The following is a 23,506-nucleotide window of genomic DNA, read 5'->3' as shown; positions in this document are numbered from 1 at the left end:
AGAGGCGAGAGAAACCAGGGGAAAGAGACTGGCGAGGGAAAAGAGGGATAACAGAGTTGACGAATAACAGGGGAAAGAGAGAGGCGAGGGAAAGTGGAAAAATTAGACCTAGAGGGAAGAGAGGTAAAAGAGAGAGGGGAGGGCAACGAGGGACAACAGAGAATTGAGGAATGAGAGGGGAAAGAGGGAGTCGGGTGAAAGTGGGAAGAATTGGACACCGAGGGAAGAGAGGTAACAGAGACTGGCGAGGAAAAGGAGGGAAAGGTGACTGGCGAGGGAAAAGTTGGAAAAGAGAGAGTCATGGCAAAGCAGGGGAAAAGAGACAGGCGAGGGAAAACAAGGACAAGAGAGTTAATGGAAAAGAAGGAGGTGAGTGAAAGTGGGAAGAATTAGACACCGAGGGAAGAGAGGTAACAGAGACTGGCGAGGGAAAGAGAGAGGCGAGATAAACCAGGGGAAAGAGACTGGCGAGGGGGGAAGAGGGAAAAGAGAGGGTTGATTGGAAATAGGGAAAAGAGAGATTTCATAGAAAAGAGGAAAGCCAGGGAACAGAGAGAGGCGAGATAAACCAGGGGAAAGAGACTGGCGAGGGGGGAAGAGGGAAAAGAGAGGGTTGATTGGAAATAGGGAAAAGAGAGATTTCATAGAAAAGAGGAAAGCCAGGGAACAGAGAGAGGCGAGAGAAACCAGGGGAAAGAGACTGGCGAGGGGGGAAGAGGGAACAGAGAGAGTTGATTGGAAATAGGGAAAAGAGAGATTTCATAGAAAAGAGGAAAGCCAGGGAACAGAGAGAGGCGAGAGAAACCAGGGGAAAGAGACTGGCGAGGGAAAAGAGGGATAACAGAGTTGACGAATAACAGGGGAAAGAGAGAGGCGAGGGAAAGTGGAAAAATTAGACCTAGAGGGAAGAGAGGTAAAAGAGAGAGGGGAGGGCAACGAGGGACAACAGAGAATTGAGGAATGAGAGGGGAAAGAGGGAGTCGGGTGAAAGTGGGAAGAATTGGACACCGAGGGAAGAGAGGTAACAGAGACTGGCGAGGAAAAGGAGGGAAAGGTGACTGGCGAGGGAAAAGTTGGAAAAGAGAGAGTCATGGCAAAGCAGGGGAAAAGAGACAGGCGAGGGAAAACAAGGACAAGAGAGTTAATGGAAAAGAAGGAGGTGAGTGAAAGTGGGAAGAATTAGACACCGAGGGAAGAGAGGTAACAGAGACTGGCGAGGGAAAGAGAGAGGCGAGATAAACCAGGGGAAAGAGACTGGCGAGGGGGGAAGAGGGAAAAGAGAGGGTTGATTGGAAATAGGGAAAAGAGAGATTTCATAGAAAAGAGGAAAGCCAGGGAACAGAGAGAGGCGAGAGAAACCAGGGGAAAGAGACTGGCGAGGGGGGAAGAGGGAAAAGAGAGGGTTGATTGGAAATAGGGAAAAGAGAGATTTCATAGAAAAGAGGAAAGCCAGGGAACAGAGAGAGGCGAGAGAAACCAGGGGAAAGAGACTGGCGAGGGAAAAGAGGGATAACAGAGTTGACGAATAACAGGGAAAAGAGAGAGGCGAGGGAAAGTGGAAAAATTAGACCTAGAGGGAAGAGAGGTAAAAGAGAGAGGGGAGGGCAACGAGGGACAACAGAGAATTGAGGAATGAGAGGGGAAAGAGGGAGTCGGGTGAAAGTGGGAAGAATTGGACACCGAGGGAAGAGAGGTAACAGAGACTGGCGAGGAAAAGGAGGGAAAGGTGACTGGCGAGGGAAAAGTTGGAAAAGAGAGAGTCATGGCAAAGCAGGGGGAAAGAGACAGGCGAGGGAAAACAAGGACAAGAGAGAGTTCATGGAAAAGAGAGGGGCGAGGGAAAGTGGGAAGAATTAGACACCGAGGGAAGAGAGGTAACAGAGACTGGCGAGGGAAAGAGAGAGGCAAGACAAACCAGGGGAAAGAGACTGGCGAGGGGGGAAGAGGGAAAAGAGAGGGTTGATTGGAAATAGGGAAAAGAGAGATTTCATAGAAAAGAGGAAAGCCAGGGAACAGAGAGAGGCGAGAGAAACCAGGGGAAAGAGACTGGCGAGGGGGGAAGAGGGAACAGAGAGAGTTGATTGGAAATAGGGAAAAGAGAGATTTCATAGAAAAGAGGAAAGCCAGGGAACAGAGAGAGGCGAGAGAAACCAGGGGAAAGAGACTGGCGAGGGAAAAGAGGGATAACAGAGTTGACGAATAACAGGGGAAAGAGAGAGGCGAGGGAAAGTGGAAAAATTAGACCTAGAGGGAAGAGAGGTAAAAGAGAGAGGGGAGGGCAACGAGGGACAACAGAGAATTGAGGAATGAGAGGGGAAAGAGGGAGTCGGGTGAAAGTGGGAAGAATTGGACACCGAGGGAAGAGAGGTAACAGAGACTGGCGAGGAAAAGGAGGGAAAGGTGACTGGCGAGGGAAAAGTTGGAAAAGAGAGAGTCATGGCAAAGCAGGGGAAAAGAGACAGGCGAGGGAAAACAAGGACAAGAGAGTTAATGGAAAAGAAGGAGGTGAGTGAAAGTGGGAAGAATTAGACACCGAGGGAAGAGAGGTGACAGAGACTGGCGAGGGAAAGAGAGAGGCGAGATAAACCAGGGGAAAGAGACTGGCGAGGGGGGAAGAGGGAAAAGAGAGGGTTGATTGGAAATAGGGAAAAGAGAGATTTCATAGAAAAGAGGAAAGCCAGGGAACAGAGAGAGGCGAGAGAAACCAGGGGAAAGAGACCGGCGAGGGAAAAGAGGGATAACAGAGTTGACGAATAACAGGGAAAAGAGAGCGGCGAGGGAAAGTGGAAAAATTAGACCTAGAGGGAAGAGAGGTAAAAGAGAGAGGGGAGGGCAACGAGGGACAACAGAGAATTGAGGAATGAGAGGGGAAAGAGGGAGTCGGGTGAAAGTGGGAAGAATTGGACACCGAGGGAAGAGAGGTAACAGAGACTGGCGAGGAAAAGGAGGGAAAGGTGACTGGCGAGGGAAAAGTTGGAAAAGAGAGAGTCATGGCAAAGCAGGGGAAAAGAGACAGGCGAGGGAAAACAAGGACAAGAGAGTTAATGGAAAAGAAGGAGGTGAGTGAAAGTGGGAAGAATTAGACACCGAGGGAAGAGAGGTAACAGAGACTGGCGAGGGAAAGAGAGAGGCGAGATAAACCAGGGGAAAGAGACTGGCGAGGGGGGAAGAGGGAAAAGAGAGGGTTGATTGGAAATAGGGAAAAGAGAGATTTCATAGAAAAGAGGAAAGCCAGGGAACAGAGAGAGGCGAGAGAAACCAGGGGAAAGAGACCGGCGAGGGAAAAGAGGGATAACAGAGTTGACGAATAACAGGGAAAAGAGAGCGGCGAGGGAAAGTGGAAAAATTAGACCTAGAGGGAAGAGAGGTAACAGAGACTGGCAAGGAAAAGGAGGGAAAGGTGACTGGCGAGGGAAAAGTTGGAAAAGAGAGAGTCATGGCAAAGCAGGGGAAAAGAGACAGGCGAGGGAAAACAAGGACAAGAGAGTTAATGGAAAAGAAGGAGGTGAGTGAAAGTGGGAAGAATTAGACACCGAGGGAAGAGAGGTAACAGAGACTGGCGAGGGAAAGAGAGAGGCAAGACAAACCAGGGGAACGAGACTGGCGAGGGGGGAAGAGGGAAAAGAGAGGGTTGATTGGAAATAGGGAAAAGAGAGATTTCATAGAAAAGAGGAAAGCCAGGGAACAGAGAGAGGCGAGAGAAACCAGGGGAAAGAGACTGGCGAGGGGGGAAGAGGGAACAGAGAGAGTTGATTGGAAATAGGGAAAAGAGAGATTTCATAGAAAAGAGGAAAGCCAGGGAACAGAGAGAGGCGAGAGAAACCAGGGGAAAGAGACTGGCGAGGGGGGAAGAGGGAACAGAGAGAGTTGATTGGAAATAGGGAAAAGAGAGATTTCATAGAAAAGAGGAAAGCCAGGGAACAGAGAGAGGCGAGAGAAACCAGGGGAAAGAGACTGGCGAGGGAAAAGAGGGATAACAGAGTTGACGAATAACAGGGGAAAGAGAGAGGCGAGGGAAAGTGGAAAAATTAGACCTAGAGGGAAGAGAGGTAAAAGAGAGAGGGGAGGGCAACGAGGGACAACAGAGAATTGAGGAATGAGAGGGGAAAGAGGGAGTCGGGTGAAAGTGGGAAGAATTGGACACCGAGGGAAGAGAGGTAACAGAGACTGGCGAGGAAAAGGAGGGAAAGGTGACTGGCGAGGGAAAAGTTGGAAAAGAGAGAGTCATGGCAAAGCAGGGGAAAAGAGACAGGCGAGGGAAAACAAGGACAAGAGAGTTAATGGAAAAGAAGGAGGTGAGTGAAAGTGGGAAGAATTAGACACCGAGGGAAGAGAGGTAACAGAGACTGGCGAGGGAAAGAGAGAGGCGAGATAAACCAGGGGAAAGAGACTGGCGAGGGGGGAAGAGGGAAAAGAGAGGGTTGATTGGAAATAGGGAAAAGAGAGATTTCATAGAAAAGAGGAAAGCCAGGGAACAGAGAGAGGCGAGAGAAACCAGGGGAAAGAGACTGGCGAGGGGGGAAGAGGGAAAAGAGAGGGTTGATTGGAAATAGGGAAAAGAGAGATTTCATAGAAAAGAGGAAAGCCAGGGAACAGAGAGAGGCGAGAGAAACCAGGGGAAAGAGACTGGCGAGGGAAAAGAGGGATAACAGAGTTGACGAATAACAGGGAAAAGAGAGAGGCGAGGGAAAGTGGAAAAATTAGACCTAGAGGGAAGAGAGGTAAAAGAGAGAGGGGAGGGCAACGAGGGACAACAGAGAATTGAGGAATGAGAGGGGAAAGAGGGAGTCGGGTGAAAGTGGGAAGAATTGGACACCGAGGGAAGAGAGGTAACAGAGACTGGCGAGGAAAAGGAGGGAAAGGTGACTGGCGAGGGAAAAGTTGGAAAAGAGAGAGTCATGGCAAAGCAGGGGGAAAGAGACAGGCGAGGGAAAACAAGGACAAGAGAGAGTTCATGGAAAAGAGAGGGGCGAGGGAAAGTGGGAAGAATTAGACACCGAGGGAAGAGAGGTAACAGAGACTGGCGAGGGAAAGAGAGAGGCAAGACAAACCAGGGGAAAGAGACTGGCGAGGGGGGAAGAGGGAAAAGAGAGGGTTGATTGGAAATAGGGAAAAGAGAGATTTCATAGAAAAGAGGAAAGCCAGGGAACAGAGAGAGGCGAGAGAAACCAGGGGAAAGAGACTGGCGAGGGGGGAAGAGGGAACAGAGAGAGTTGATTGGAAATAGGGAAAAGAGAGATTTCATAGAAAAGAGGAAAGCCAGGGAACAGAGAGAGGCGAGAGAAACCAGGGGAAAGAGACTGGCGAGGGAAAAGAGGGATAACAGAGTTGACGAATAACAGGGGAAAGAGAGAGGCGAGGGAAAGTGGAAAAATTAGACCTAGAGGGAAGAGAGGTAAAAGAGAGAGGGGAGGGCAACGAGGGACAACAGAGAATTGAGGAATGAGAGGGGAAAGAGGGAGTCGGGTGAAAGTGGGAAGAATTGGACACCGAGGGAAGAGAGGTAACAGAGACTGGCGAGGAAAAGGAGGGAAAGGTGACTGGCGAGGGAAAAGTTGGAAAAGAGAGAGTCATGGCAAAGCAGGGGAAAAGAGACAGGCGAGGGAAAACAAGGACAAGAGAGTTAATGGAAAAGAAGGAGGTGAGTGAAAGTGGGAAGAATTAGACACCGAGGGAAGAGAGGTAACAGAGACTGGCGAGGGAAAGAGAGAGGCGAGATAAACCAGGGGAAAGAGACTGGCGAGGGGGGAAGAGGGAAAAGAGAGGGTTGATTGGAAATAGGGAAAAGAGAGATTTCATAGAAAAGAGGAAAGCCAGGGAACAGAGAGAGGCGAGAGAAACCAGGGGAAAGAGACTGGCGAGGGGGGAAGAGGGAAAAGAGAGGGTTGATTGGAAATAGGGAAAAGAGAGATTTCATAGAAAAGAGGAAAGCCAGGGAACAGAGAGAGGCGAGAGAAACCAGGGGAAAGAGACTGGCGAGGGGGGAAGAGGGAACAGAGAGAGTTGATTGGAAATAGGGAAAAGAGAGATTTCATAGAAAAGAGGAAAGCCAGGGAACAGAGAGAGGCGAGAGAAACCAGGGGAAAGAGACTGGCGAGGGAAAAGAGGGATAACAGAGTTGACGAATAACAGGGAAAAGAGAGAGGCGAGGGAAAGTGGAAAAATTAGACCTAGAGGGAAGAGAGGTAAAAGAGAGAGGGGAGGGCAACGAGGGACAACAGAGAATTGAGGAATGAGAGGGGAAAGAGGGAGTCGGGTGAAAGTGGGAAGAATTGGACACCGAGGGAAGAGAGGTAACAGAGACTGGCGAGGAAAAGGAGGGAAAGGTGACTGGCGAGGGAAAAGTTGGAAAAGAGAGAGTCATGGCAAAGCAGGGGGAAAGAGACAGGCGAGGGAAAACAAGGACAAGAGAGAGTTCATGGAAAAGAGAGGGGCGAGGGAAAGTGGGAAGAATTAGACACCGAGGGAAGAGAGGTAACAGAGACTGGCGAGGGAAAGAGAGAGGCGAGAGAAACCAGGGGAAAGAGACTGGCGAGGGGGGAAGAGGGAACAGAGAGAGTTGATTGGAAATAGGGAAAAGAGAGATTTCATAGAAAAGAGGAAAGCCAGGGAACAGAGAGAGGCGAGAGAAACCAGGGGAAAGAGACTGGCGAGGGAAAAGAGGGATAACAGAGTTGACGAATAACAGGGGAAAGAGAGAGGCGAGGGAAAGTGGAAAAATTAGACCTAGAGGGAAGAGAGGTAAAAGAGAGAGGGGAGGGCAACGAGGGACAACAGAGAATTGAGGAATGAGAGGGGAAAGAGGGAGTCGGGTGAAAGTGGGAAGAATTGGACACCGAGGGAAGAGAGGTAACAGAGACTGGCGAGGAAAAGGAGGGAAAGGTGACTGGCGAGGGAAAAGTTGGAAAAGAGAGAGTCATGGCAAAGCAGGGGAAAAGAGACAGGCGAGGGAAAACAAGGACAAGAGAGTTAATGGAAAAGAAGGAGGTGAGTGAAAGTGGGAAGAATTAGACACCGAGGGAAGAGAGGTAACAGAGACTGGCGAGGGAAAGAGAGAGGCGAGATAAACCAGGGGAAAGAGACTGGCGAGGGGGGAAGAGGGAAAAGAGAGGGTTGATTGGAAATAGGGAAAAGAGAGATTTCATAGAAAAGAGGAAAGCCAGGGAACAGAGAGAGGCGAGAGAAACCAGGGGAAAGAGACTGGCGAGGGGGGAAGAGGGAAAAGAGAGGGTTGATTGGAAATAGGGAAAAGAGAGATTTCATAGAAAAGAGGAAAGCCAGGGAACAGAGAGAGGCGAGAGAAACCAGGGGAAAGAGACTGGCGAGGGGGGAAGAGGGAACAGAGAGAGTTGATTGGAAATAGGGAAAAGAGAGATTTCATAGAAAAGAGGAAAGCCAGGGAACAGAGAGAGGCGAGAGAAACCAGGGGAAAGAGACTGGCGAGGGAAAAGAGGGATAACAGAGTTGACGAATAACAGGGAAAAGAGAGAGGCGAGGGAAAGTGGAAAAATTAGACCTAGAGGGAAGAGAGGTAAAAGAGAGAGGGGAGGGCAACGAGGGACAACAGAGAATTGAGGAATGAGAGGGGAAAGAGGGAGTCGGGTGAAAGTGGGAAGAATTGGACACCGAGGGAAGAGAGGTAACAGAGACTGGCGAGGAAAAGGAGGGAAAGGTGACTGGCGAGGGAAAAGTTGGAAAAGAGAGAGTCATGGCAAAGCAGGGGGAAAGAGACAGGCGAGGGAAAACAAGGACAAGAGAGAGTTCATGGAAAAGAGAGGGGCGAGGGAAAGTGGGAAGAATTAGACACCGAGGGAAGAGAGGTAACAGAGACTGGCGAGGGAAAGAGAGAGGCGAGAGAAACCAGGGGAAAGAGACTGGCGAGGGGGGAAGATGGAACAGAGAGAGTTGATTGGAAATAGGGAAAAGAGAGATTTCATAGAAAAGAGGAAAGCCAGGGAACAGAGAGAGGCGAGAGAAACCAGGGGAAAGAGACTGGCGAGGGAAAAGAGGGATAACAGAGTTGACGAATAACAGGGAAAAGAGAGAGGCGAGGGAAAGTGGAAAAATTAGACCTAGAGGGAAGAGAGGTAAAAGAGAGAGGGGAGGGCAACGAGGGACAACAGAGAATTGAGGAATGAGAGGGGAAAGAGGGAGTCGGGTGAAAGTGGGAAGAATTGGACACCGAGGGAAGAGAGGTAACAGAGACTGGCGAGGAAAAGGAGGGAAAGGTGACTGGCGAGGGAAAAGTTGGAAAAGAGAGAGTCATGGCAAAGCAGGGGAAAAGAGACAGGCGAGGGAAAACAAGGACAAGAGAGTTAATGGAAAAGAAGGAGGTGAGTGAAAGTGGGAAGAATTAGACACCGAGGGAAGAGAGGTAACAGAGACTGGCGAGGGAAAGAGAGAGGCGAGATAAACCAGGGGAAAGAGACTGGCGAGGGGGGAAGAGGGAAAAGAGAGGGTTGATTGGAAATAGGGAAAAGAGAGATTTCATAGAAAAGAGGAAAGCCAGGGAACAGAGAGAGGCGAGAGAAACCAGGGGAAAGAGACTGGCGAGGGGGGAAGAGGGAAAAGAGAGGGTTGATTGGAAATAGGGAAAAGAGAGATTTCATAGAAAAGAGGAAAGCCAGGGAACAGAGAGAGGCGAGAGAAACCAGGGGAAAGAGACTGGCGAGGGGGGAAGAGGGAACAGAGAGAGTTGATTGGAAATAGGGAAAAGAGAGATTTCATAGAAAAGAGGAAAGCCAGGGAACAGAGAGAGGCGAGAGAAACCAGGGGAAAGAGACTGGCGAGGGAAAAGAGGGATAACAGAGTTGACGAATAACAGGGAAAAGAGAGAGGCGAGGGAAAGTGGAAAAATTAGACCTAGAGGGAAGAGAGGTAAAAGAGAGAGGGGAGGGCAACGAGGGACAACAGAGAATTGAGGAATGAGAGGGGAAAGAGGGAGTCGGGTGAAAGTGGGAAGAATTGGACACCGAGGGAAGAGAGGTAACAGAGACTGGCGAGGAAAAGGAGGGAAAGGTGACTGGCGAGGGAAAAGTTGGAAAAGAGAGAGTCATGGCAAAGCAGGGGGAAAGAGACAGGCGAGGGAAAACAAGGACAAGAGAGAGTTCATGGAAAAGAGAGGGGCGAGGGAAAGTGGGAAGAATTAGACACCGAGGGAAGAGAGGTAACAGAGACTGGCGAGGGAAAGAGAGAGGCGAGAGAAACCAGGGGAAAGAGACTGGCGAGGGGGGAAGAGGGAACAGAGAGAGTTGATTGGAAATAGGGAAAAGAGAGATTTCATAGAAAAGAGGAAAGCCAGGGAACAGAGAGAGGCGAGAGAAACCAGGGGAAAGAGACTGGCGAGGGAAAAGAGGGATAACAGAGTTGACGAATAACAGGGAAAAGAGAGAGGCGAGGGAAAGTGGAAAAATTAGACCTAGAGGGAAGAGAGGTAAAAGAGAGAGGGGAGGGCAACGAGGGACAACAGAGAATTGAGGAATGAGAGGGGAAAGAGGGAGTCGGGTGAAAGTGGGAAGAATTGGACACCGAGGGAAGAGAGGTAACAGAGACTGGCGAGGAAAAGGAGGGAAAGGTGACTGGCGAGGGAAAAGTTGGAAAAGAGAGAGTCATGGCAAAGCAGGGGAAAAGAGACAGGCGAGGGAAAACAAGGACAAGAGAGTTAATGGAAAAGAAGGAGGTGAGTGAAAGTGGGAAGAATTAGACACCGAGGGAAGAGAGGTAACAGAGACTGGCGAGGGAAAGAGAGAGGCGAGATAAACCAGGGGAAAGAGACTGGCGAGGGGGGAAGAGGGAAAAGAGAGGGTTGATTGGAAATAGGGAAAAGAGAGATTTCATAGAAAAGAGGAAAGCCAGGGAACAGAGAGAGGCGAGAGAAACCAGGGGAAAGAGACTGGCGAGGGGGGAAGAGGGAAAAGAGAGGGTTGATTGGAAATAGGGAAAAGAGAGATTTCATAGAAAAGAGGAAAGCCAGGGAACAGAGAGAGGCGAGAGAAACCAGGGGAAAGAGACTGGCGAGGGGGGAAGAGGGAACAGAGAGAGTTGATTGGAAATAGGGAAAAGAGAGATTTCATAGAAAAGAGGAAAGCCAGGGAACAGAGAGAGGCGAGAGAAACCAGGGGAAAGAGACTGGCGAGGGAAAAGAGGGATAACAGAGTTGACGAATAACAGGGAAAAGAGAGAGGCGAGGGAAAGTGGAAAAATTAGACCTAGAGGGAAGAGAGGTAAAAGAGAGAGGGGAGGGCAACGAGGGACAACAGAGAATTGAGGAATGAGAGGGGAAAGAGGGAGTCGGGTGAAAGTGGGAAGAATTGGACACCGAGGGAAGAGAGGTAACAGAGACTGGCGAGGAAAAGGAGGGAAAGGTGACTGGCGAGGGAAAAGTTGGAAAAGAGAGAGTCATGGCAAAGCAGGGGGAAAGAGACAGGCGAGGGAAAACAAGGACAAGAGAGAGTTCATGGAAAAGAGAGGGGCGAGGGAAAGTGGGAAGAATTAGACACCGAGGGAAGAGAGGTAACAGAGACTGGCGAGGGAAAGAGAGAGGCGAGAGAAACCAGGGGAAAGAGACTGGCGAGGGGGGAAGAGGGAACAGAGAGAGTTGATTGGAAATAGGGAAAAGAGAGATTTCATAGAAAAGAGGAAAGCCAGGGAACAGAGAGAGGCGAGAGAAACCAGGGGAAAGAGACTGGCGAGGGAAAAGAGGGATAACAGAGTTGACGAATAACAGGGAAAAGAGAGAGGCGAGGGAAAGTGGAAAAATTAGACCTAGAGGGAAGAGAGGTAAAAGAGAGAGGGGAGGGCAACGAGGGACAACAGAGAATTGAGGAATGAGAGGGGAAAGAGGGAGTCGGGTGAAAGTGGGAAGAATTGGACACCGAGGGAAGAGAGGTAACAGAGACTGGCGAGGAAAAGGAGGGAAAGGTGACTGGCGAGGGAAAAGTTGGAAAAGAGAGAGTCATGGCAAAGCAGGGGAAAAGAGACAGGCGAGGGAAAACAAGGACAAGAGAGTTAATGGAAAAGAAGGAGGTGAGTGAAAGTGGGAAGAATTAGACACCGAGGGAAGAGAGGTAACAGAGACTGGCGAGGGAAAGAGAGAGGCGAGATAAACCAGGGGAAAGAGACTGGCGAGGGGGGAAGAGGGAAAAGAGAGGGTTGATTGGAAATAGGGAAAAGAGAGATTTCATAGAAAAGAGGAAAGCCAGGGAACAGAGAGAGGCGAGAGAAACCAGGGGAAAGAGACTGGCGAGGGGGGAAGAGGGAAAAGAGAGGGTTGATTGGAAATAGGGAAAAGAGAGATTTCATAGAAAAGAGGAAAGCCAGGGAACAGAGAGAGGCGAGAGAAACCAGGGGAAAGAGACTGGCGAGGGGGGAAGAGGGAACAGAGAGAGTTGATTGGAAATAGGGAAAAGAGAGATTTCATAGAAAAGAGGAAAGCCAGGGAACAGAGAGAGGCGAGAGAAACCAGGGGAAAGAGACTGGCGAGGGAAAAGAGGGATAACAGAGTTGACGAATAACAGGGAAAAGAGAGAGGCGAGGGAAAGTGGAAAAATTAGACCTAGAGGGAAGAGAGGTAAAAGAGAGAGGGGAGGGCAACGAGGGACAACAGAGAATTGAGGAATGAGAGGGGAAAGAGGGAGTCGGGTGAAAGTGGGAAGAATTGGACACCGAGGGAAGAGAGGTAACAGAGACTGGCGAGGAAAAGGAGGGAAAGGTGACTGGCGAGGGAAAAGTTGGAAAAGAGAGAGTCATGGCAAAGCAGGGGGAAAGAGACAGGCGAGGGAAAACAAGGACAAGAGAGAGTTCATGGAAAAGAGAGGGGCGAGGGAAAGTGGGAAGAATTAGACACCGAGGGAAGAGAGGTAACAGAGACTGGCGAGGGAAAGAGAGAGGCGAGAGAAACCAGGGGAAAGAGACTGGCGAGGGGGGAAGATGGAACAGAGAGAGTTGATTGGAAATAGGGAAAAGAGAGATTTCATAGAAAAGAGGAAAGCCAGGGAACAGAGAGAGGCGAGAGAAACCAGGGGAAAGAGACTGGCGAGGGAAAAGAGGGATAACAGAGTTGACGAATAACAGGGAAAAGAGAGAGGCGAGGGAAAGTGGAAAAATTAGACCTAGAGGGAAGAGAGGTAAAAGAGAGAGGGGAGGGCAACGAGGGACAACAGAGAATTGAGGAATGAGAGGGGAAAGAGGGAGTCGGGTGAAAGTGGGAAGAATTGGACACCGAGGGAAGAGAGGTAACAGAGACTGGCGAGGAAAAGGAGGGAAAGGTGACTGGCGAGGGAAAAGTTGGAAAAGAGAGAGTCATGGCAAAGCAGGGGAAAAGAGACAGGCGAGGGAAAACAAGGACAAGAGAGTTAATGGAAAAGAAGGAGGTGAGTGAAAGTGGGAAGAATTAGACACCGAGGGAAGAGAGGTAACAGAGACTGGCGAGGGAAAGAGAGAGGCGAGATAAACCAGGGGAAAGAGACTGGCGAGGGGGGAAGAGGGAAAAGAGAGGGTTGATTGGAAATAGGGAAAAGAGAGATTTCATAGAAAAGAGGAAAGCCAGGGAACAGAGAGAGGCGAGAGAAACCAGGGGAAAGAGACTGGCGAGGGGGGAAGAGGGAAAAGAGAGGGTTGATTGGAAATAGGGAAAAGAGAGATTTCATAGAAAAGAGGAAAGCCAGGGAACAGAGAGAGGCGAGAGAAACCAGGGGAAAGAGACTGGCGAGGGGGGAAGAGGGAACAGAGAGAGTTGATTGGAAATAGGGAAAAGAGAGATTTCATAGAAAAGAGGAAAGCCAGGGAACAGAGAGAGGCGAGAGAAACCAGGGGAAAGAGACTGGCGAGGGAAAAGAGGGATAACAGAGTTGACGAATAACAGGGAAAAGAGAGAGGCGAGGGAAAGTGGAAAAATTAGACCTAGAGGGAAGAGAGGTAAAAGAGAGAGGGGAGGGCAACGAGGGACAACAGAGAATTGAGGAATGAGAGGGGAAAGAGGGAGTCGGGTGAAAGTGGGAAGAATTGGACACCGAGGGAAGAGAGGTAACAGAGACTGGCGAGGAAAAGGAGGGAAAGGTGACTGGCGAGGGAAAAGTTGGAAAAGAGAGAGTCATGGCAAAGCAGGGGGAAAGAGACAGGCGAGGGAAAACAAGGACAAGAGAGAGTTCATGGAAAAGAGAGGGGCGAGGGAAAGTGGGAAGAATTAGACACCGAGGGAAGAGAGGTAACAGAGACTGGCGAGGGAAAGAGAGAGGCGAGAGAAACCAGGGGAAAGAGACTGGCGAGGGGGGAAGAGGGAACAGAGAGAGTTGATTGGAAATAGGGAAAAGAGAGATTTCATAGAAAAGAGGAAAGCCAGGGAACAGAGAGAGGCGAGAGAAACCAGGGGAAAGAGACTGGCGAGGGAAAAGAGGGATAACAGAGTTGACGAATAACAGGGAAAAGAGAGAGGCGAGGGAAAGTGGAAAAATTAGACCTAGAGGGAAGAGAGGTAAAAGAGAGAGGGGAGGGCAACGAGGGACAACAGAGAATTGAGGAATGAGAGGGGAAAGAGGGAGTCGGGTGAAAGTGGGAAGAATTGGACACCGAGGGAAGAGAGGTAACAGAGACTGGCGAGGAAAAGGAGGGAAAGGTGACTGGCGAGGGAAAAGTTGGAAAAGAGAGAGTCATGGCAAAGCAGGGGGAAAGAGACAGGCGAGGGAAAACAAGGACAAGAGAGAGTTCATGGAAAAGAGAGGGGCGAGGGAAAGTGGGAAGAATTAGACACCGAGGGAAGAGAGGTAACAGAGACTGGCGAGGGAAAGAGAGAGGCGAGAGAAACCAGGGGAAAGAGACTGGCGAGGGGGGAAGAGGGAACAGAGAGAGTTGATTGGAAATAGGGAAAAGAGAGATTTCATAGAAAAGAGGAAAGCCAGGGAACAGAGAGAGGCGAGAGAAACCAGGGGAAAGAGACTGGCGAGGGAAAAGAGGGATAACAGAGTTGACGAATAACAGGGAAAAGAGAGAGGCGAGGGAAAGTGGAAAAATTAGACCTAGAGGGAAGAGAGGTAAAAGAGAGAGGGGAGGGCAACGAGGGACAACAGAGAATTGAGGAATGAGAGGGGAAAGAGGGAGTCGGGTGAAAGTGGGAAGAATTGGACACCGAGGGAAGAGAGGTAACAGAGACTGGCGAGGAAAAGGAGGGAAAGGTGACTGGCGAGGGAAAAGTTGGAAAAGAGAGAGTCATGGCAAAGCAGGGGAAAAGAGACAGGCGAGGGAAAACAAGGACAAGAGAGTTAATGGAAAAGAAGGAGGTGAGTGAAAGTGGGAAGAATTAGACACCGAGGGAAGAGAGGTAACAGAGACTGGCGAGGGAAAGAGAGAGGCGAGATAAACCAGGGGAAAGAGACTGGCGAGGGGGGAAGAGGGAAAAGAGAGGGTTGATTGGAAATAGGGAAAAGAGAGATTTCATAGAAAAGAGGAAAGCCAGGGAACAGAGAGAGGCGAGAGAAACCAGGGGAAAGAGACTGGCGAGGGGGGAAGAGGGAAAAGAGAGGGTTGATTGGAAATAGGGAAAAGAGAGATTTCATAGAAAAGAGGAAAGCCAGGGAACAGAGAGAGGCGAGAGAAACCAGGGGAAAGAGACTGGCGAGGGGGGAAGAGGGAACAGAGAGAGTTGATTGGAAATAGGGAAAAGAGAGATTTCATAGAAAAGAGGAAAGCCAGGGAACAGAGAGAGGCGAGAGAAACCAGGGGAAAGAGACTGGCGAGGGAAAAGAGGGATAACAGAGTTGACGAATAACAGGGAAAAGAGAGAGGCGAGGGAAAGTGGAAAAATTAGACCTAGAGGGAAGAGAGGTAAAAGAGAGAGGGGAGGGCAACGAGGGACAACAGAGAATTGAGGAATGAGAGGGGAAAGAGGGAGTCGGGTGAAAGTGGGAAGAATTGGACACCGAGGGAAGAGAGGTAACAGAGACTGGCGAGGAAAAGGAGGGAAAGGTGACTGGCGAGGGAAAAGTTGGAAAAGAGAGAGTCATGGCAAAGCAGGGGGAAAGAGACAGGCGAGGGAAAACAAGGACAAGAGAGAGTTCATGGAAAAGAGAGGGGCGAGGGAAAGTGGGAAGAATTAGACACCGAGGGAAGAGAGGTAACAGAGACTGGCGAGGGAAAGAGAGAGGCGAGAGAAACCAGGGGAAAGAGACTGGCGAGGGGGGAAGAGGGAACAGAGAGAGTTGATTGGAAATAGGGAAAAGAGAGATTTCATAGAAAAGAGGAAAGCCAGGGAACAGAGAGAGGCGAGAGAAACCAGGGGAAAGAGACTGGCGAGGGAAAAGAGGGATAACAGAGTTGACGAATAACAGGGAAAAGAGAGAGGCGAGGGAAAGTGGAAAAATTAGACCTAGAGGGAAGAGAGGTAAAAGAGAGAGGGGAGGGCAACGAGGGACAACAGAGAATTGAGGAATGAGAGGGGAAAGAGGGAGTCGGGTGAAAGTGGGAAGAATTGGACACCGAGGGAAGAGAGGTAACAGAGACTGGCGAGGAAAAGGAGGGAAAGGTGACTGGCGAGGGAAAAGTTGGAAAAGAGAGAGTCATGGCAAAGCAGGGGGAAAGAGACAGGCGAGGGAAAACAAGGACAAGAGAGAGTTCATGGAAAAGAGAGGGGCGAGGGAAAGTGGGAAGAATTAGACACCGAGGGAAGAGAGGTAACAGAGACTGGCGAGGGAAAGAGAGAGGCAAGACAAACCAGGGGAAAGAGACTGGCGAGGGGGGAAGAGGGAAAAGAGAGGGTTGATTGGAAATAGGGAAAAGAGAGATTTCATAGAAAAGAGGAAAGCCAGGGAACAGAGAGAGGCGAGAGAAACCAGGGGAAAGAGACTGGCGAGGGGGGAAGAGGGAACAGAGAGAGTTGATTGGAAATAGGGAAAAGAGAGATTTCATAGAAAAGAGGAAAGCCAGGGAACAGAGAGAGGCGAGAGAAACCAGGGGAAAGAGACTGGCGAGGGAAAAGAGGGATAACAGAGTTGACGAATAACAGGGGAAAGAGAGAGGCGAGGGAAAGTGGAAAAATTAGACCTAGAGGGAAGAGAGGTAAAAGAGAGAGGGGAGGGCAACGAGGGACAACAGAGAATTGAGGAATGAGAGGGGAAAGAGGGAGTCGGGTGAAAGTGGGAAGAATTGGACACCGAGGGAAGAGAGGTAACAGAGACTGGCGAGGAAAAGGAGGGAAAGGTGACTGGCGAGGGAAAAGTTGGAAAAGAGAGAGTCATGGCAAAGCAGGGGAAAAGAGACAGGCGAGGGAAAACAAGGACAAGAGAGTTAATGGAAAAGAAGGAGGTGAGTGAAAGTGGGAAGAATTAGACACCGAGGGAAGAGAGGTAACAGAGACTGGCGAGGGAAAGAGAGAGGCGAGATAAACCAGGGGAAAGAGACTGGCGAGGGGGGAAGAGGGAAAAGAGAGGGTTGATTGGAAATAGGGAAAAGAGAGATTTCATAGAAAAGAGGAAAGCCAGGGAACAGAGAGAGGCGAGAGAAACCAGGGGAAAGAGACTGGCGAGGGGGGAAGAGGGAAAAGAGAGGGTTGATTGGAAATAGGGAAAAGAGAGATTTCATAGAAAAGAGGAAAGCCAGGGAACAGAGAGAGGCGAGAGAAACCAGGGGAAAGAGACTGGCGAGGGGGGAAGAGGGAACAGAGAGAGTTGATTGGAAATAGGGAAAAGAGAGATTTCATAGAAAAGAGGAAAGCCAGGGAACAGAGAGAGGCGAGAGAAACCAGGGGAAAGAGACTGGCGAGGGAAAAGAGGGATAACAGAGTTGACGAATAACAGGGAAAAGAGAGAGGCGAGGGAAAGTGGAAAAATTAGACCTAGAGGGAAGAGAGGTAAAAGAGAGAGGGGAGGGCAACGAGGGACAACAGAGAATTGAGGAATGAGAGGGGAAAGAGGGAGTCGGGTGAAAGTGGGAAGAATTGGACACCGAGGGAAGAGAGGTAACAGAGACTGGCGAGGAAAAGGAGGGAAAGGTGACTGGCGAGGGAAAAGTTGGAAAAGAGAGAGTCATGGCAAAGCAGGGGGAAAGAGACAGGCGAGGGAAAACAAGGACAAGAGAGAGTTCATGGAAAAGAGAGGGGCGAGGGAAAGTGGGAAGCATTAGACACCGAGGGAAGAGAGGTAACAGAGACTGGCGAGGGAAAGAGAGAGGCAAGACAAACCAGGGGAAAGAGACTGGCGAGGGGGGAAGAGGGAAAAGAGAGGGTTGATTGGAAATAGGGAAAAGAGAGATTTCATAGAAAAGAGGAAAGCCAGGGAACAGAGAGAGGCGAGAGAAACCAGGGGAAAGAGACTGGCGAGGGGGGAAGAGGGAACAGAGAGAGTTGATTGGAAATAGGGAAAAGAGAGATTTCATAGAAAAGAGGAAAGCCAGGGAACAGAGAGAGGCGAGAGAAACCAGGGGAAAGAGACTGGCGAGGGGGGAAGAGGGAACAGAGAGAGTTGATTGGAAATAGGGAAAAGAGAGATTTCATAGAAAAGAGGAAAGCCAGGGAACAGAGAGAGGCGAGAGAAACCAGGGGAAAGAGACTGGCGAGGGAAAAGAGGGATAACAGAGTTGACGAATAACAGGGGAAAGAGAGAGGCGAGGGAAAGTGGAAAAATTAGACCTAGAGGGAAGAGAGGTAAAAGAGAGAGGGGAGGGCAACGAGGGACAACAGAGAATTGAGGAATGAGAGGGGAAAGAGGGAGTCGGGTGAAAGTGGGAAGAATTGGACACCGAGGGAAGAGAGGTAACAGAGACTGGCGAGGAAAAGGAGGGAAAGGTGACTGGCGAAGGAAAAGTTGGAAAAGAGAGAGTCATGGCAAAGCAGGGGAAAAGAGACAGGCGAGGGAAAACAAGGACAAGAGAGTTAATGGAAAAGAAGGAGGTGAGTGAAAGTGGGAAGAATTAGACACCGAGGGAAGAGAGGTAACAGAGACTGGCGAGGGAAAGAGAGAGGCGAGATAAACCAGGGGAAAGAGACTGGCGAGGGGGGAAGAGGGAAAAGAGAGGGTTGATTGGAAATAGGGAAAAGAGAGATTTCATAGAAAAGAGGAAAGCCAGGGAACAGAGAGAGGCGAGAGAAACCAGGGGAAAGAGACTGGCGAGGGGGGAAGAGGGAAAAGAGAGGGTTGATTGGAAATAGGGAAAAGAGAGATTTCATAGAAAAGAGGAAAGCCAGGGAACAGAGAGAGGCGAGAGAAACCAGGGGAAAGAGACTGGCGAGGGGGGAAGAGGGAACAGAGAGAGTTGATTGGAAATAGGGAAAAGAGAGATTTCATAGAAAAGAGGAAAGCCAGGGAACAGAGAGAGGCGAGAGAAACCAGGGGAAAGAGACTGGTGAGGGAAAAGAGGGATAACAGAGTTGACGAATAACAGGGAAAAGAGAGAGGCGAGGGAAAGTGGAAAAATTAGACCTAGAGGGAAGAGAGGTAAAAGAGAGAGGGGAGGGCAACGAGGGACAACAGAGAATTGAGGAATGAGAGGGGAAAGAGGGAGTCGGGTGAAAGTGGGAAGAATTGGACACCGAGGGAAGAGAGGTAACAGAGACTGGCGAGGAAAAGGAGGGAAAGGTGACTGGCGAGGGAAAAGTTGGAAAAGAGAGAGTCATGGCAAAGCAGGGGGAAAGAGACAGGCGAGGGAAAACAAGGACAAGAGAGAGTTCATGGAAAAGAGAGGGGCGAGGGAAAGTGGGAAGAATTAGACACCGAGGGAAGAGAGGTAACAGAGACTGGCGAGGGAAAGAGAGAGGCAAGACAAACCAGGGGAAAGAGACTGGCGAGGGGGGAAGAGGGAAAAGAGAGGGTTGATTGGAAATAGGGAAAAGAGAGATTTCATAGAAAAGAGGAAAGCCAGGGAACAGAGAGAGGCGAGAGAAACCAGGGGAAAGAGACTGGCGAGGGGGGAAGAGGGAACAGAGAGAGTTGATTGGAAATAGGGAAAAGAGAGATTTCATAGAAAAGAGGAAAGCCAGGGAACAGAGAGAGGCGAGAGAAACCAGGGGAAAGAGACTGGCGAGGGAAAAGAGGGATAACAGAGTTGACGAATAACAGGGGAAAGAGAGAGGCGAGGGAAAGTGGAAAAATTAGACCTAGAGGGAAGAGAGGTAAAAGAGAGAGGGGAGGGCAACGAGGGACAACAGAGAATTGAGGAATGAGAGGGGAAAGAGGGAGTCGGGTGAAAGTGGGAAGAATTGGACACCGAGGGAAGAGAGGTAACAGAGACTGGCGAGGAAAAGGAGGGAAAGGTGACTGGCGAGGGAAAAGTTGGAAAAGAGAGAGTCATGGCAAAGCAGGGGAAAAGAGACAGGCGAGGGAAAACAAGGACAAGAGAGTTAATGGAAAAGAAGGAGGTGAGTGAAAGTGGGAAGAATTAGACACCGAGGGAAGAGAGGTAACAGAGACTGGCGAGGGAAAGAGAGAGGCGAGATAAACCAGGGGAAAGAGACTGGCGAGGGGGGAAGAGGGAAAAGAGAGGGTTGATTGGAAATAGGGAAAAGAGAGATTTCATAGAAAAGAGGAAAGCCAGGGAACAGAGAGAGGCGAGAGAAACCAGGGGAAAGAGACTGGCGAGGGGGAAGAGGGATAACAGAGTTGACGAATAACAGGGAAAAGAGAGAGGCGAGGGAAAGTGGAAAAATTAGACCTAGAGGGAAGAGAGGTAAAAGAGAGAGGGGAGGGCAACGAGGGACAACAGAGAATTGAGGAATGAGAGGGGAAAGAGGGAGTCGGGTGAAAGTGGGAAGAATTGGACACCGAGGGAAGAGAGGTAACAGAGACTGGCGAGGAAAAGGAGGGAAAGGTGACTGGCGAGGGAAAAGTTGGAAAAGAGAGAGTCATGGCAAAGCAGGGGGAAAGAGACAGGCGAGGGAAAACAAGGACAAGAGAGTTAATGGAAAAGAAGGAGGTGAGTGAAAGTGGGAAGAATTAGACACCGAGGGAAGAGAGGTAACAGAGACTGGCGAGGGAAAGAGAGAGGCAAGACAAACCAGGGGAACGAGACTGGCGAGGGGGGAAGAGGGAAAAGAGAGGGTTGATTGGAAATAGGGAAAAGAGAGATTTCATAGAAAAGAGGAAAGCCAGGGAACAGAGAGAGGCGAGAGAAACCAGGGGAAAGAGACTGGCGAGGGGGGAAGAGGGAACAGAGAGAGTTGATTGGAAATAGGGAAAAGAGAGATTTCATAGAAAAGAGGAAAGCCAGGGAACAGAGAGAGGCGAGAGAAACCAGGGGAAAGAGACTGGCGAGGGGGGAAGAGGGAACAGAGAGAGTTGATTGGAAATAGGGAAAAGAGAGATTTCATAGAAAAGAGGAAAGCCAGGGAACAGAGAGAGGCGAGAGAAACCAGGGGAAAGAGACTGGCGAGGGAAAAGAGGGATAACAGAGTTGACGAATAACAGGGGAAAGAGAGAGGCGAGGGAAAGTGGAAAAATTAGACCTAGAGGGAAGAGAGGTAAAAGAGAGAGGGGAGGGCAACGAGGGACAACAGAGAATTGAGGAATGAGAGGGGAAAGAGGGAGTCGGGTGAAAGTGGGAAGAATTGGACACCGAGGGAAGAGAGGTAACGGAGACTGGCGAGGAAAAGGAGGGCAAGGTGACTGGCGAGGGAAAAGTTGGAAAAGAGAGAGTCATGGCAAAGCAGGGGGAAAGAGACAGGCGAGGGAAAACAAGGACAAGAGAGTTAATGGAAAAGAAGGAGGTGAGTGAAAGTGGGAAGAATTAGACACCGAGGGAAGAGAGGTAACAGAGACTGGCGAGGAAAAGGAGGGAAAGGTGACTGGCGAGGGAAAACAAGGACAAGAGAGAGTTCATGGAAAAGAGAGGGGCGAGGGAAAGTGGGAAGTATTAGACACCGAGGGAAGAGAGGTAACAGAGACTGGCGAGGGAAAGAGAGAGGCGAGATAAACCAGGGGAAAGAGACTGGCGAGGGGGGAAGAGGGAAAAGAGAGGGTTGAGGGAAAGCAGGGGAAAGAGACTATGGAGGGAAAGCAGAGGGAAAGAGACAGGCGAGGGAAAACAAGGACAAGAGAGAGTTAATGGAAAAGAGGGAGGCGAGTGAAAGTGGGAAGAATTAGACACCAAGGGAAGAGACGTAAAAGAGACTGGCGAGGGAAAGAGAGAGGCGAGATAAACCAGGGGAAAGAGACTGGCGAGGGGGGAAGAGGGAAAAGAGAGGGTTGAGGGAAAGCAGGGGAACGAGAGAGTTCATGGAAAAGAGGGAGTGGAGTGTAAGTGGGAAAATTAGGCACGGAGGGAATAGAGGTTAAAAGAGACTGGCGAGGGAAAGGAAGGAAAAGTGACTGGCGAGGGGAAAGAGGGAAAAGAGAGGGCTGACTGGAAATAGGGAAAAGAGAGATTTCATAGAAAAGAGGAAAGCCAGGGAACAGAGAGAGGCGAGAGAAACCAGGGGAAAGAGACTGGCGAGGGAAAAGAGGGATAACAGAGTTGACGAATAACAGGGAAAAGAGAGAGGCGAGGGAAAGTGGAAAAATTAGACCTAGAGGGAAGAGAGGTAAAAGAGAGAGGGGAGGGCAACGAGGGACAACAGAGAATTGAGGAATGAGAGGGGAAAGAGGGAGTCGGGTGAAAGTGGGAAGAATTGGACACCGAGGGAAGAGAGGTAACAGAGACTGGCGAGGAAAAGGAGGGAAAGGTGACTGGCGAGGGAAAAGTTGGAAAAGAGAGAGTCATGGCAAAGCAGGGGAAAAGAGACAGGCGAGGGAAAACAAGGACAAGAGAGTTAATGGAAAAGAAGGAGGTGAGTGAAAGTGGGAAGAATTAGACACCGAGGGAAGAGAGGTAACAGAGACTGGCGAGGGAAAGAGAGAGGCGAGATAAACCAGGGGAAAGAGACTGGCGAGGGGGGAAGAGGGAACAGAGAGAGTTGATTGGAAATAGGGAAAAGAGAGATTTCATAGAAAAGAGGAAAGCCAGGGAACAGAGAGAGGCGAGAGAAACCAGGGGAAAGAGACTGGCGAGGGAAAAGAGGGATAACAGAGTTGACGAATAACAGGGAAAAGAGAGAGGCGAGGGAAAGTGGAAAAATTAGACCTAGAGGGAAGAGAGGTAAAAGAGAGAGGGGAGGGCAACGAGGGACAACAGAGAATTGAGGAATGAGAGGGGAAAGAGGGAGTCGGGTGAAAGTGGGAAGAATTGGACACCGAGGGAAGAGAGGTAACAGAGACTGGCGAGGAAAAGGAGGGAAAGGTGACTGGCGAGGGAAAAGTTGGAAAAGAGAGAGTCATGGCAAAGCAGGGGAAAAGAGACAGGCGAGGGAAAACAAGGACAAGAGAGTTAATGGAAAAGAAGGAGGTGAGTGAAAGTGGGAAGAATTAGACACAGAGGGAAGAGAGGTAACAGAGACTGGCGAGGGAAAGAGAGAGGCGAGATAAACCAGGGGAAAGAGACTGGCGAGGGGGGAAGAGGGAAAAGAGAGGGTTGATTGGAAATAGGGAAAAGAGAGATTTCATAGAAAAGAGGAAAGCCAGGGAACAGAGAGAGGCGAGAGAAACCAGGGGAAAGAGACTGGCGAGGGGGGAAGAGGGAACAGAGAGAGTTGATTGGAAATAGGGAAAAGAGAGATTTCATAGAAAAGAGGAAAGCCAGGGAACAGAGAGAGGCGAGAGAAACCAGGGGAAAGAGACTGGCGAGGGAAAAGAGGGATAACAGAGTTGACGAATAACAGGGGAAAGAGAGAGGCGAGGGAAAGTGGAAAAATTAGACCTAGAGGGAAGAGAGGTAAAAGAGAGAGGGGAGGGCAACGAGGGACAACAGAGAATTGAGGAATGAGAGGGGAAAGAGGGAGTCGGGTGAAAGTGGGAAGAATTGGACACCGAGGGAAGAGAGGTAACAGAGACTGGCGAGGAAAAGGAGGGAAAGGTGACTGGCGAGGGAAAAGTTGGAAAAGAGAGAGTCATGGCAAAGCAGGGGAAAAGAGACAGGCGAGGGAAAACAAGGACAAGAGAGTTAATGGAAAAGAAGGAGGTGAGTGAAAGTGGGAAGAATTAGACACCGAGGGAAGAGAGGTAACAGAGACTGGCGAGGGAAAGAGAGAGGCGAGATAAACCAGGGGAAAGAGACTGGCGAGGGGGGAAGAGGGAAAAGAGAGGGTTGATTGGAAATAGGGAAAAGAGAGATTTCATAGAAAAGAGGAAAGCCAGGGAACAGAGAGAGGCGAGAGAAACCAGGGGAAAGAGACTGGCGAGGGGGGAAGAGGGAAAAGAGAGGGTTGATTGGAAATAGGGAAAAGAGAGATTTCATAGAAAAGAGGAAAGCCAGGGAACAGAGAGAGGCGAGAGAAACCAGGGGAAAGAGACTGGCGAGGGGGGAAGAGGGAACAGAGAGAGTTGATTGGAAATAGGGAAAAGAGAGATTTCATAGAAAAGAGGAAAGCCAGGGAACAGAGAGAGGCGAGAGAAACCAGGGGAAAGAGACTGGCGAGGGAAAAGAGGGATAACAGAGTTGACGAATAACAGGGAAAAGAGAGAGGCGAGGGAAAGTGGAAAAATTAGACCTAGAGGGA

This window comes from Harpia harpyja, chromosome W, assembly GCF_026419915.1.
Source record: "Harpia harpyja isolate bHarHar1 chromosome W, bHarHar1 primary haplotype, whole genome shotgun sequence".
NCBI classification, from domain to species: domain Eukaryota; kingdom Metazoa; phylum Chordata; class Aves; order Accipitriformes; family Accipitridae; genus Harpia; species Harpia harpyja.
Note: the sequence above shows the minus strand (reverse complement) of the source record.